At 39.3% G+C, this 13,758-nt stretch overlaps 1 non-coding gene across 1 annotated transcript; it reads right to left on the reverse strand.

The window, feature by feature from the left end:
- Positions 1-1,635: 1,635 nt before the first annotated feature.
- Positions 1,636-1,741, reverse strand: LOC121209221 (small nucleolar RNA R71). Its single transcript, XR_005904338.1, has one exon. It is a non-coding gene; the product is annotated as a small nucleolar RNA R71 (small nucleolar RNA).
- Positions 1,742-13,758: the final 12,017 nt, after the last annotated feature.

A 13,758-nucleotide genomic window follows, 5' to 3' on the forward strand; every position in this document is an offset into this window, starting at 1 on the left:
AGGAATTACTCGATGAAAGCCGATTGATCCATCTTAAAAGCCGGTTTCATCATCAAGACTAAAGATCTCCCCTCAACTTCCCTTCTTGAGTTTTGAGTTTTCTTTATGTTTTGTATTCATTCTTCTTCTGAGATGTTTTCCTTTTTAGTTATGAACTAAATCCCTTAAATACCTAAGGGGAATGAAACCTAAGACGAATCTTGTTATTATTTTCTGAATTGTATGATAAATATTTAACTTGTTCTTAATTATCTGTTCTTAATTCTTGTTTTGATATCCCAGGATACTGATTCAAGATAAGCTCTTATTCAGAGGAGGAATAGACATTGTCTAAGAGTACATTTTTCATAATTAAGTGGAGTTGATTGCGCGCCTAGAGATAAGGTGACAAGATTTTGCCGGATTAGGGTGAAACCTAATAGGAGGATCCATAGATCGAGTTAATGCAACCCTAGAGTGTTAATTAGAGAAAAGTCTTAATTATTCAATCTAGGGATTAGACGTTATTAGTCTTGAATAGGGATAATAACATAACTTAGGGATCTCTACGGAACAAGTTAAATGAATAAATCGTCTGATTCGGAGCCAGAATGACAGGTACAGTGTAGGTGGATTTTTCCTTAGGTATTGTCTTAATTCAATTGTTTTCCAAAAGTAATCCCCCAATTCCATTCTTTGTGAATTCTTATATTAGTTAATTAGTTAGTTAAAACAAAGCCACCTTATTTTTAGGCTAGATAATAAAAAGACAGTCATTATTAGTACTTTTAGTTCCTTTGGGTTCGACAATCCGGTCTTGCTAAAACTATACTACTGTTCGATAGGTACACTTACCTACATTGAGATAATAGTTAATTTCAAGAACGATTAATTATAAATATATAAAACTTATCACACAAAATAACGCGATCAAGTTTTTGACGCTGTTGCCGGGGAACTAAGATATTAGGAATGCTCAATTTTTATTACTTTAGCCATTTATTTTTCTTGCAATTTAATTTAATTTATTATTATTATTTATTAATTTACTTTTTCTTTCTCTTGACAGGTTTTTATAGTTTATGACTAGAAGAAACCCGTCAGGACCACTACTCTTTGACGAAGAAATCGATCGCACAGTTCGCAAAAACCAAAGAGAAATAAGGCGAAGCTTAAGATACACAGAGAACGAGCAAGAGGATGATACTCAACCCCCAACCGAAGAGATGACTGACAACCAAGACAATCAGCCACCTTCTGTAATTGCGGTTAATCAAAATCCTACTCCACGCACTATGTATGATTATGCTAAACCTTCTTTAATAGGAACTGAATTGAGCATAGTTAGACCTGCTGTAGCTGCAAATACTTTTGAACTAAAACCTAACACTATTCAAATGATACAGCAATTTGTTCAGTTTGATGGTTTGCAGGATGAGGATCCCAACGCTCATTTAGCAAACGTTTTGGAACTATGCGATACATTTAAAATTAATGGTGTTTCTGATGATGCCATTCGTCTTCGGTTATTCCCTTTTTCATTGAGGAACAAAGCTAAACAGCGGTTGAACTCGTTACCACGAGGGTCAATTACTACTTGGGAACAAATGACCAAAAAATTTTTACTAAAATATTTTCCGTCGGCTAAAACAGCTAAATTACATAATGATATCTCTTCGTTTGTGCAGATGGACTTAGAAACTCTTTACGATGCATGGGAAAGATACAAGGACTTACTGAGAAGGTGTCCTCACCATGGGTTACCGCTTTGGCTTCATGTTCAAACACTCCATAATGGCCTGAATCCTTCGACTCGACAAATGGTTGACGCAGCTGCTGGCGGAACCATCAATAATAAAACATCTGAAGATGCTTATGAGTTTATAGAGAAGATGTCACTGAATAACTATTAGTGGGAAGTCATGAGGACTAAGCCAACTAAAACAGCAGGCATTTATAACGTCGATTCGGTTACTATGCTGTCAAACCAGGTCGAACTTCTAAATAAAAAGATTGATGGTTTTCTTAGTTCTTCACAGGTTCACCCAGTAATGCAGTGCGAAGCAAGTGGAGGTGTTACAAGCCATTCTGAATACCAACCTTATGGCCACAACATGGATTACGAGCAGTTAAATTACATGGGTAATAACCCTCGATCTCAAAACAATCCACATAGTAACACTTACAATGCAGGTTGGAGGAACCACCCAAATTTCTCGTGGGGCGGTCAAGGAAATCAAAGACCACAACATGCTCCGGGTTTTCAACAGCCACCCTATTAACAGGAAAAGAAACCGAACCTTAAAGAGATGTTCACAAAGTTTATCTCAGTGTCAGAAACCCTTTTTCAGAACACCGAAACAACACTTAAAAATCAACAAGCGTCAATTTAAGGGCTCGAAACTTAGTTAGGCCAGCTTTCTAAACTAATATCCGGACTACCTCAAGGTAGCTTGCCAAGTAATACTGAACCCAACCCAAGGGAACAGCTCAACACAATTAATATTCAAAATGACGAAGGAGTCGTTGAGCCTGAGCCAGAACCTAGGCAAGAAACTGTGGGAAGCAAAGGTTAAGGTGAGGTAGGTCATAATAAAAACAAATCAGTGAATGTCAAATATAAACCTTATGTGCCATACCCCAACACGACAAAGAAAGACTGCTAGATGAACAATTTGGTAAATTCCTTAAACTCTTAAAAAATTACATATTAACTTACTGTTTATTGAAGCCCTATCACAGATGCCAAACGCAATGAAACTTTTAAAGGAGCTTTTAGCAAATAAGTGGAAGTTGGACGAGGCATCGCATGTGGAGCTAAACACAGTTTGCTCAGCTATTCTCCAAAATAAACGACCCAACAAACTAAAAGATCAATAGAGTTTTATGATTCCTTGCTTAATTGGTAGTTTAGATGTTATTAGCTGATTTAAGGGCTAGTATTAACGTTATGCCCTACAAAATATTCAAACAATTAGGTCTTAGGGAACCCAAACAGACTAGGATGGGCATTCAATTAGCAGACAAAACTATAAGATTTCCTAGGGGTATTATTGAAGATGTGCTATTTAAAATCGATAAATTTATATTTCTCATTGACTTTATTGTTTTAGACATAGAGGAAGATAGCAACACTCCTTTGATCTTAGGAAGGCCCTTTTTAGCAACTGCTAAAACGACTATTGATGTTGGCACAGGTGAACTCACACTCCGTGTTGGATACAAAACAGTCACTCTTCAAGCTAGCAATTCTGGCAACACATCGGAAATTAAAGGTGATCGTTTAACCCATTCTACTAAAACTGACAATATGGTACAACCTACTTTACAGGAAATGAGTCTAAAGGAAGCACATGAGTCATTCTCAAGCAATAGTAGAGGACCTGTTCATGAAGATCGAAGGTTACAAATAGAGGAGTTAGATGAATGGCGGACGCATAAACCGAGAACACATGATAAACCAAAACTACGCCAGAACGAGCTCAATACCTTTCTAAATCAACTTAAGGTTGGAGATAAAGTCTTATTAGATGCCGCAGATCCTCACATTGTCACTACCACACCGAATGAAGAAATCCCTCTTACGGTACTTAGCATTTTCCCATTCGGTACAGTCGAGGTGAGTCATCCCAAGTTCGACACTTTTAAGGTAAACAACACCCGTCTAAAACCTTATTTTGATGAGAATGATAACAAGAATGAGGAGTACAAACTCCTCAAACCACCATGATCATTCAATGGAGAGGTAAATCGAGCTTAGACTATAAATAAGCGCTTCTCGGGAGGAACCCCGAGCACTAACTGTATTAACTTCTTTAAAATTTAGTCTTCAACACCTAACTTACTAACAGAGCTTTTGAACACAGGTTTTCCACAGAGACACGACTAAGAACACGGGCGTGCTTAGGGCAGTGTGAAAATAGGGCAACGATTTTCCCAAACATGGGCTACGATAAAATGCCACGGCCGTGCGACATGGCAGTGGTCGAACCTGCCAAAACAACACGGGCGTGCGACACGTCCGTGTGGAAGAACCGTGGGTGAACCTGTTAAAAAAACACGGGCGTGCGACACGCTCGTGTCTAGCACCCGTGGTCGAACCTGTTAGATTGAAACGGGCGTGGGTTTACATACACGAGCGTGGGAGAAGTGAACAACACTAGACACGGCCGTGCGACACGACCGTGTGCACCCACACGCCCGAGGAACACGGGCATGTACTAAATGTCAGACGCTCCCAAACTCAAAATTCGCGAATCACACGGGCTGAAATTGGGGAACACGGGCGTGTGACCTGGTCGTGTGCCCAAAAATCTATAAATAGGCTGCACTATTCATTGTCTTCTTCACCCAAAAACCCTAACCCTAGCCACTGTAAGTCCACACGCCCTCCCCGCCACGCCCGTACGCCGCTTCCAACTTCATTCCTAATGCTTATTCTTCCATGTTTTAGCATTTGTTCACTCTTTTACCTTTAACTCCACGCATTTTTAATGCTATAATCTTCATGTATCTCACACTATTTTATCATTCAAGTTTCATTTCTTTTAAGATTAGTTATCATTCATTCCCCATGACATATTTTTATTAAACTCTCATGCCTTATTCACCTATTCTAAATCAATATTCATAGTTTTCAATTGCTTTTTGTGATTTACCATTACAACTCATGTTATGTGCCAAATTTATGCTTTTTATATTTCCATGAAATTCGTTGCCCATTCTCATGCTCTTACAATGCCAATGTACGAAATTATTGATAAACGCCAAATTATACATATTTTTACCCCAAATACTTAGCATATTTATGGATGTTTATCACTAGATTTGTGGATTTGGTGCTCTTAATCTGGTTATTTCATGTTTTGTACTCAGGAGAGCACCAAGAGTCAAAAGGAGCCAAAAAGGCACAAAATGGACCAAATCAAGAAGATGACAAGGTCTAAGCCTTGCCACACGGGCTGTTCACATGCCCGTGTCTTTCGAGGGTGTCGACCAAGGCTTTCAAAATTCACATGGCCTGGCCATTGACCCACACGACCGTGTGCAATTTAATGGATCGAACACGGCCGTGGCACATGGGCGTGCCCCTTTTTCAAAGAGTTGTATTTTACACGGAAAAGGATGCTTAGGGAGGAACAAAGCCAATCCAAGGCCTATATAAACACCCTAAGTGTGGCTTAGAAAGAGCGGCTCCCCTCTAGAACTTTTTTGGAGAACAAAACCACATGTCGGGAATTACTTGAAGGAAGCCAGACGATCCATCCCAAAAGCCAGAGCTACTCCAAGACTGAAGATCTCTCTCAGAATTCCTTCAGGGGTTTTAGAGTTTTCTTTATGTTTTGTTATTTTCATGCTTTGATATGTACTTTTATTTAGTTATGAACTAAATCCCCTAAATACCTAAGGGGAATGAAACCTAAGACGAATCTTGTTATTATTTTTTGAATCGTATGATAAATATTTAACTTGTTCTTAATTATGTGTTCTTAATTCTTGTCTTGATATCCCAGGATACTGATTCAAGACATGCTCTTATTCAGAGGAGGAATAGACCCTATCTAAGAGTACATTTTCCATAATTAAGTGGAGTTGATTGCGCGCCTAGAAATAGGGTGACAAGATTTTGCCGGATTAGGGTGAAACCTAATAAAGGGATCCATAGATCGAGTTAATGCAACCCTAGAGTGTTAATTAGAGAAAAGTCTCAGTTATTCAATCTAGGGATTAGATGTTATTAGTCTTGAATAGGGATAATAACATAACTTAGGGATCTCTACAGAACAAGTTGAATGAATAAATCATCCGATTCGGAGCTAGAATAACTAGTAAAGTCTAAATGGATTTTTCCTTAGGTATTGTCTCAAGTCAATCGATTTTCCCCAAAGCAATTTCCTAATCCTTTTCTCTGTGCGTTCTTAGTTAAATAATTAGTTAAATTAAAACAAACCCTTTTATTCTTAGGCTAGATAGTAAAAAGATAGTTATTACTAGTACTTTTTGTTCCCTTGGGTACAATATCTCGGTCTTGCCATTACTATACTATTGTTCGATAGGTGCGCTTGCCTTTTCGTCATGATAATAGTTAGTACAGGTTTGATCTTCATTATAAATATTTATTACTTGTTACGAATCACGCGATCAATTATGCTATCAAAATTATTATGTTGGCTGAGATTGGTTAGTATTAGTAATTTTGGTTGAAATTGTTAGTTCAAATTCATGGCTTTTCAAATTCGTTTACCTACTGATATTCTCCTTTATAATTGCAGGCACCATGTCATTCTCATGTGGTAAAAAGGCCGTTGTCCTTGCTTCAAAGAAAAGGAAGGGAGCGTCATTTTCCTCAGGTCCTACCGCGAAAGTTCATCACCCTTTCCTGAGGTTCCCCATCGGGCCCCAAGAAGAACTATTCCAAATAATCCAGGCCTGACTTTTAATTGCGGATCGCTGCATTGACTGGTCTATAATAGAACAAGTTCAGTTGGCTGATGCGATTCGAGCCCTCCTAACCACCGACCCTTGGGAGCTTTTCTTTGGGATCATCGAGTCGATGTATCTCAAGCTTACGATGGAATTATGCTCCACATTTCATCTTCAGACCGTGATGACGAACTACGATGATCTCAGCACGGTGCAATTTCGCCTAAGCAGATTAATCCGTTAGCTCAGCGTACCAGAATTCAGTACTGTACTGGGTTTATATACGGAGGAATTCAAGGAGGAGAATGACTCACATGATCTCAACCACCACATCCATCGTTCTCCTTCACGATGTTGGGATGCACTAGTACCAGGTGGGGCCACCTACAATCCTAGCTGCTCCAAGGCATCGACTCTCTCTCCATCTCTGAGGTACCTACACGCTATTTTGGCTCACACAATTACAGGACGGCGAGAAAGCACTGGTGTCATCAACACTCATCACGCCTACTTTTTATGGTGTATGTTGCACGGGCACGTCATCGACCTTGCCTATTTCATCGCCCTCGTGATTTTGCACCAGACGGAGCGGCATAGGAAGGGGGTCATCTCCATTGGTCCCTATGTTACTCAGTTGGCTCGACACTTTGGGCTCTTCAGCACCGCACCCAAGAATAATCCTTAACCCTTATTGGCCAGATGTCTCCACAAGGCATCTCGAGCATGCTTAGCATGAGGATGATTGAAAAGTGCCGAGGAACCTACCCTCCTCAATATCGTCTCGCCCAATCTACCGAGGAGAAGGCCTACGAGGACATTCTTGATGATGTCCCTCCACAGCATGAGGACCCACCGACTCAGCCACCACCACCCTCTCGTCTAGTTCATGTGGCGGCTTCATATGCTGACATCTCTGAGCGCCTCACTCGATTTGAGCAGCAATGTTTTCAATGATTTGACAACATTGATGCTACTCTACAGCAGATTTGTTAGCACCTCCACATCTCATCGCCAGTCCCACCTTGCGAACCATCCAGCGATGAAGATGTTTAAAAACATTTATTTATTATTTTATGTTTTTAATTTTTATTAAAACTACTTTTTATTTTTATTAAGATTTTAGAATTTTATTTTATTATCAATTTTGGTTATTTCATTAAGAGTAATTATTCTTACTCATATCCCCTAAAAAGTTCCTAATTTTATCACAGTTATATAGAGCTCCTAAGCTCATCATCGCATAAGGACTAAAAACTCCACTGAGAAAGGTTCTCCACGACTGCCATGTCCTGATCGACCATGACCATAGCTACCACTAGATATAATATTCTTTTGGCGCAGGACTTATGGACTAATGAACCTCTACCACTGCCAAAGTATCCTCCTCCACTCTCGCACCGATTACTCTTCCAAACTCCAGTTTGAGGAATTCATCATACAAGAAGTTTCACTTCTCCCCCTATCTTATGATTCCAAATTTATCTTTTCCTATCTATCTTTGTACATTGAGGGCAATGTACATCTTAAGTGTGGGGGGTATTTATTTCATTATCAGAAAAATTCCTGAATGACTGCCTTGTTCTCTTGAAAAGCTCTCATATCATTTTTAGGATAAATTTTGATTGATTTATGATTTTGATTGATATATCTTGAATTAAAACATAGGCATTTATGCATTGATTGTTTAAACCTTAAGACATTAGAGAATCAAGCATGATAAGTTGATTTTTAAGAATTTAAAATTTTAGGTTGTTTCCCCAAAGTTTAGGTATTACTTTGAGTTGAAATTCACAAGTTTTAAACATCAAAAAGCCATAATTTTTGTGACATTTTTGAGCCTTTTGAGCATCTATTAATTCTTTCATGCTCACTTTTATTATTGCTTTGAGCGCGTCAGTATTGAACTGTTATTATAGAACTTACTTGATTATGCATGTCAAGACCACACCATTGATTTGATATGTCAAAATGAGAAAGGCACTTAGGATTAACCCACTCATGCCATGAAAAGCCTACCTCCACGATTAACCCTTAGTAAACCCCGTTGAGCTAACAAGCCATTTTTTGTATTATCCTTAATATTAACCCTTAACCCATTATTGTTGAAATCCCTTAAATTAATTTGATCCCCAATTTTTTGTCGAGATTGGAATTGAAATAGTTGCTTAGCTAAGTTTTATTCTACTTTGTATTTAACTTGTTCTTAAAAAGAAAATGTGTATACATCTTAATAGTAGTAACCTTCTGAGCTAAAGAAGTTAAATTCCATATTCTGAGAAAAGCTCTGTTGTACGCAATTAATGACTAGCTATTTTTCTAGTTAGGCAAAATTTTCAAGTCAATCTTGATTCTAACCTTTTCTTTCAGCTTGTGACCACCCCCCTAACCAAGCCTCATTACAACCCTCTAAAGACCTTTTGATTGATGTATCATCTCAAAGTATAGTGATGGAGATTTGATTTTCATGCAAGCCTATGGTAATAACTTTTCATTATTGACTATTGAGTGCTTCATTTATTGTCCTTAAACACCTCGAGTAATTTGAGTGAATCTTTAGTGAGGATGTAAAACTTTGTGAAATTGAGAATACAAGGTAATTACCTAGACGAGGGGAGACACCTATGTTTTCAGAATAAAATCCTCAACTTGGAATGATTGAAACTGTGATGTTCTTTTAGTTGAATTCTTAATGTATGATTACCTATGGATTATTTGAGATATTATCGATAGAAATTATAAATTGAAAAGAATTTATTTTGATTATGAGTTGAGAATTTTGCTTGAAGACAAGCAAATGCTTAAGTGTGGGGGGTATTTGATAAACCGTAATTTATACATATTTTTACCCCATGTTTAACGCATTTTATGGATGATTTCCCATTAGAAAATGTGAATTCGATGCTCATAATGCTTTAATTTCATGTTTTATACTTAGGAGAGCATAGGAGAGCGAAAGGAATGAGAAACATGCCAAAAACAAAGAAAAATGGGCCAAAGTACAAATTTAACACGGCTTGGACCTCCTCACACAGGAAGACCACACGGCCATGTCAATTTGGCAGATTCGAAGCACGACTCGCACAAGCGTGTCACACGGGCATGTCTCCGCCGATCCCAAGTTGAGTCCAATTTGGAAAAGGCTAATTTTGAGGGCTTCTAGGCATTCTAAAACCCATAAATACACCCTAGAGGAGGAAAGTAAGGGGACACATAGAGAGAAAGGAAGGAATTACTTGAAGAAAGCCGATTAATCCATCTTAGAAGCCGGTTTCATCATCAAGACTGAAGATCTCCCCTCAACTTCCCTTCAACAGTTTTGGGTTTTCTTTATGTTTTGTATTTGTTATTCTTCTGAGATGTTTTCTTTTTTAGTTATGAACTAAATCCCCTAAATACCTAAGGAGAATGAAACCCAAGACAAATCTTGTTATTATTTTCTGAATTGTATGATAAATATTTAACTTATTCTTAATTATGTGTTCTTAATTCTTGTTTTGATATCCCAAGAAACTGATTCAAGATAAGCTCTTATTCAGAGGAAGAATAGACCCTGTCTAAGAGTACATTTGTCATAATTAAACAGAGTTGATTGTGCGCCCAAATATAACCCTATTCAGAAAAGGCCAATTTTGAGGGCTCTTAGGCATTCTAAAGCCTATTTAAACACCTAAGGAGGCACTTAGGAAGGAGACGCAGAGTAGGAGGCAAGGAATTACTCAAGGGAAGCCGATTGGTCCATCTCAGAAGCCGGATTCATCATCAAGACTGAATATCTCCCTTCAATTTCCATTCAGCGGTTTTGGGTTTTCTTTATGTTTTGTATTCATTATTCTTCTGAGAAGTTTTCTTCTATAATTATGAACTAAACCCCCTAAATACCTAAGGGGAATGAAACTTAAGAAGGATCTTGTTATTATTATCTGAATTGTATGATAAATATTTGACTTATTCTTAATTATGTGTTCTTAATTCTTGTTTTAATGTTCCAGGATATTGATTTGAGTTAATGCTCTTATTCAGAGGAGGAATAGACCTTGTCTAAGAGTAAATTTTTCATAATTAAGCAGAAAATTTGTCATAATTAAGCGGAGTTGATTGCACGCCTAGAGATAGGGTGATAAGATTTTGCCAGATTAGGGTGAAACCTAATAAGAGGATCCATAGATCGATTTAATGCAACATTAGGGCGTTAATTAGAAAGAGATTTAAATTCGGTAAATTCCTTAAATTATTAAAGAAGCTACATAGTAACTTACCTTTTATTGAAGCTCTTTTGCAGATGCCAAAAGCAGTCAAATTCTTAAAGGAGCTTTTAGCAAATAAGCGGAAGTTGGTTGAGGCATCACATGTGGAGCTGAATACGGTTTGCTCAGCCATACTACAGAATAAGCTAGCCAACAAATTAAAAGATCCAGAGAGTTTAAAGATTCCCTGTTTAATTGGTAGCCTAGATGTAAATAATGCTTTGGCTGATTTAGGGGCTAGTATTAATTTCATGCCTTATAAAATGTTTAAGCAACTAGGTCTTGGGAAGCCCAAACAAACTAGGATGAGTATTCAATTACTCGATAAAAAAATCAGATTTCTTAGGGGGATTATTGAAGATGTACTCATTAAAATTGATAAATTTATATTCCCAGTTGATTTCGTTGTTTTAGACATAGAAGAGGATAGTAACGTTCCTTTAATTTTAGGGAGGCCATTTTTAGCAACTGCTAGAACAATAATTGATGTTGGCACAGGTGAACTCACACTTTGTGTGGGAGACGAAACAATCACCTTTCAAGCTCGTAATTCGAGTAACACATCAAAAATTGAAGGTGGTTATATAAATCATTCTACTAAAATTGACCATGTGGTGCAACCTACTTTGCAGGAAATAAGTTCAAAGAACCTACATAAGCCACGTTCAAGCAACAACAAAGGACCTGTCTATGAAGAACGAAGGCTACAAATCAAGGAACTAGATGAATGACGGACACAAAAATTGAGAACGCCCGATAAACCAAAATCGAGCCAGGACGAGCTCAACACATTACCAAATCAATTAAGGTTGGAGATAAAGTACTACTAGATGCAGCAGATCCTCGTATTACCACTTCTGAACCTAATGAAGAAATTCCTCTCACGGTACTTAGTATTTTTCCATATGGTACAGTCGAGGTAATTCTCCCCAAATTCAGAACTTTTAAGGTAAACAATACTTGTCTTAAACCTTATATTGATAAAGTTGATAGCAGGGATGAGGAGTGAAACTCCTCGAGCCACCATGATCACACACCAGAGAGGTAAGTCAAGCTTAAATAAGCGCTTCTCGGGAGGCAACCCGAGCACTAACAGTAATGATTTATTTAAATTCTAGTTTTTCACATCTAACCTACTAACTGAGTCTTGAAACACAGGGTTTTCCCATCCAAACGGCCAGGCACACGAGCATGCCTTAGGCCGTGCACACACTACAGGAGGAGACACGACCGTACGATACGGCCGTGTAAAAATAGGGCAAAAATGTTTCCCCAACACGGGATGCGATAAGTCGCCATGGCCGTGTGATAAGGCCGTGCGAAAAACTGCCAAACCAACAAGGGCGTGCGACACGCCCGTGTTTTGAAACCGTGGGCGAACCTGTCAATTTAGCACGGGTGTTTGACACACCCGTGCCCAGCCCCCGTGGTCGACACTGTCAAACTAACACGGGCGTGAGCTATCATACACGGGCGTAGGAGAAGCGAACGAAGCAAGACACGGTCGTGTACACCCACACGCCCAAGGAACACGGGTGTGGGGTGAATGTCAGGTTCGCCTAAATTTAAATATCGCAAAAAACACGGGAAAAAAATATGGCACACGGGCGTGCCCCAGGGCCATGTGCCCCAAAATCTATATAAACCCCTCACTATTCATCATTGCCCTCCCCGAAAATCCCTAACCCTAGCCACTGTAACTCCACACGCCCTACTTGCCACGCCCGTGCGCCGCCTACAACACTATTTTCGACGACCCAAACTTCTCCCTTTTGCGTTTGTTTACTCTTTTCTCTCTATTTTCTTTAAATATTTTGCCTATTTCATGTTTTCTCTGATCCATTTGACTATTGTAAGTGAACATTCATAGTAGAATAATAATACTCGTGCTTCTCATTAAAGAATATTGCCATTTTTCATACTACACTCATCCGTTTTTCTCATTTCCATGGATTTTATGCAAACCCACATGCACTCATGCATTAGATATTCCCGTAGCATTATTCTCATAGTCCTATTTTAATAACTTAATATATTTTCTTTAGTTGTTTTAGTTTTGTTTACTTCATCTAGCACGTGAGTCTCATGAAATATTCCTATTTAGTTTTGTTTTTTCATCCTATTCTTAGGACATATTGGTTGAACTTTGACTTTTCAATGCAGATATACAATGTCATCTTCAAGTGGTAAGAAGACCGCTGTCCTCGCCTTGAAGAAGAGGAAAGGAGCAGCGTCATCCTCGGGTCCTACCACGGAGATTAGGCATCCATTCCTCGAGTTCCCATTGGGACCCCAAGAGGAGTTATTTCAGATATTACAGGCCTGACCCCTAGGTGTGGGCCACTGTATTGACTGGGCCGCACTTGAACAAATTCAGATAGCTGACGCGGTCCGAGCCCTCCTGACGACTGAACTGTAGGGACTTTTCTTTGAGATTATCGAGCCGACATACCTCGAGCTCACGGTGGAACTATGCTCGACCTTTATCTCCAAGTCATCATGACAAACTTCTACGATCCTGGAACGGTCCAGTTCCACCTTGGTGGTCTAGTGCACCAGTTGAGCGTACCCGAGTTCAAGATTGCACTAGTGCTGTACACGGAGGAGTTCATGGACGACAATGAACTCGACACCCTCCACCGCCACATCCACTACTCTCCCTCAAAGTGTTGGAAGGACCTCGTCCCTGCCTCAGCCTCCTATGATCCTAGCCGCTCTAAGATACGCCATCTTGGCCCACACTCTGAAGAGAAGACGAGAGAGCACTGGCGTCGTTAACACTCAGGATGCCTATTTCCTATGGGGCATGGCGAACGGGAAAGTCTTTAACCTTGCTTACTTTATCGCCCTCACCATCCGCCATTAGACAGAGTGACATAGGAGAGGGGTCATCTCTATCGGGCCCTATGTGACTCGATTAGCACGACACTTCGGGCTCCTCAACACAGCAGCAAAATCATCCTCCCTCACTCTCATCAGCCAGATGTCCCCACAGGGCATCTTGAGCATGGTAAACATTTGGATGATCAAGAAACGACGTGGCACCTACCCTCCTCAGTATCGCCTCGTCTAGTCCACCAAGGAGGAGGACCCAGAGGACATTATTGATGAT

The sequence above is a fragment of the Gossypium hirsutum genome, chromosome A10 (genome assembly GCF_007990345.1).
Source record: "Gossypium hirsutum isolate 1008001.06 chromosome A10, Gossypium_hirsutum_v2.1, whole genome shotgun sequence".
Lineage (NCBI taxonomy): Eukaryota > Viridiplantae > Streptophyta > Magnoliopsida > Malvales > Malvaceae > Gossypium > Gossypium hirsutum.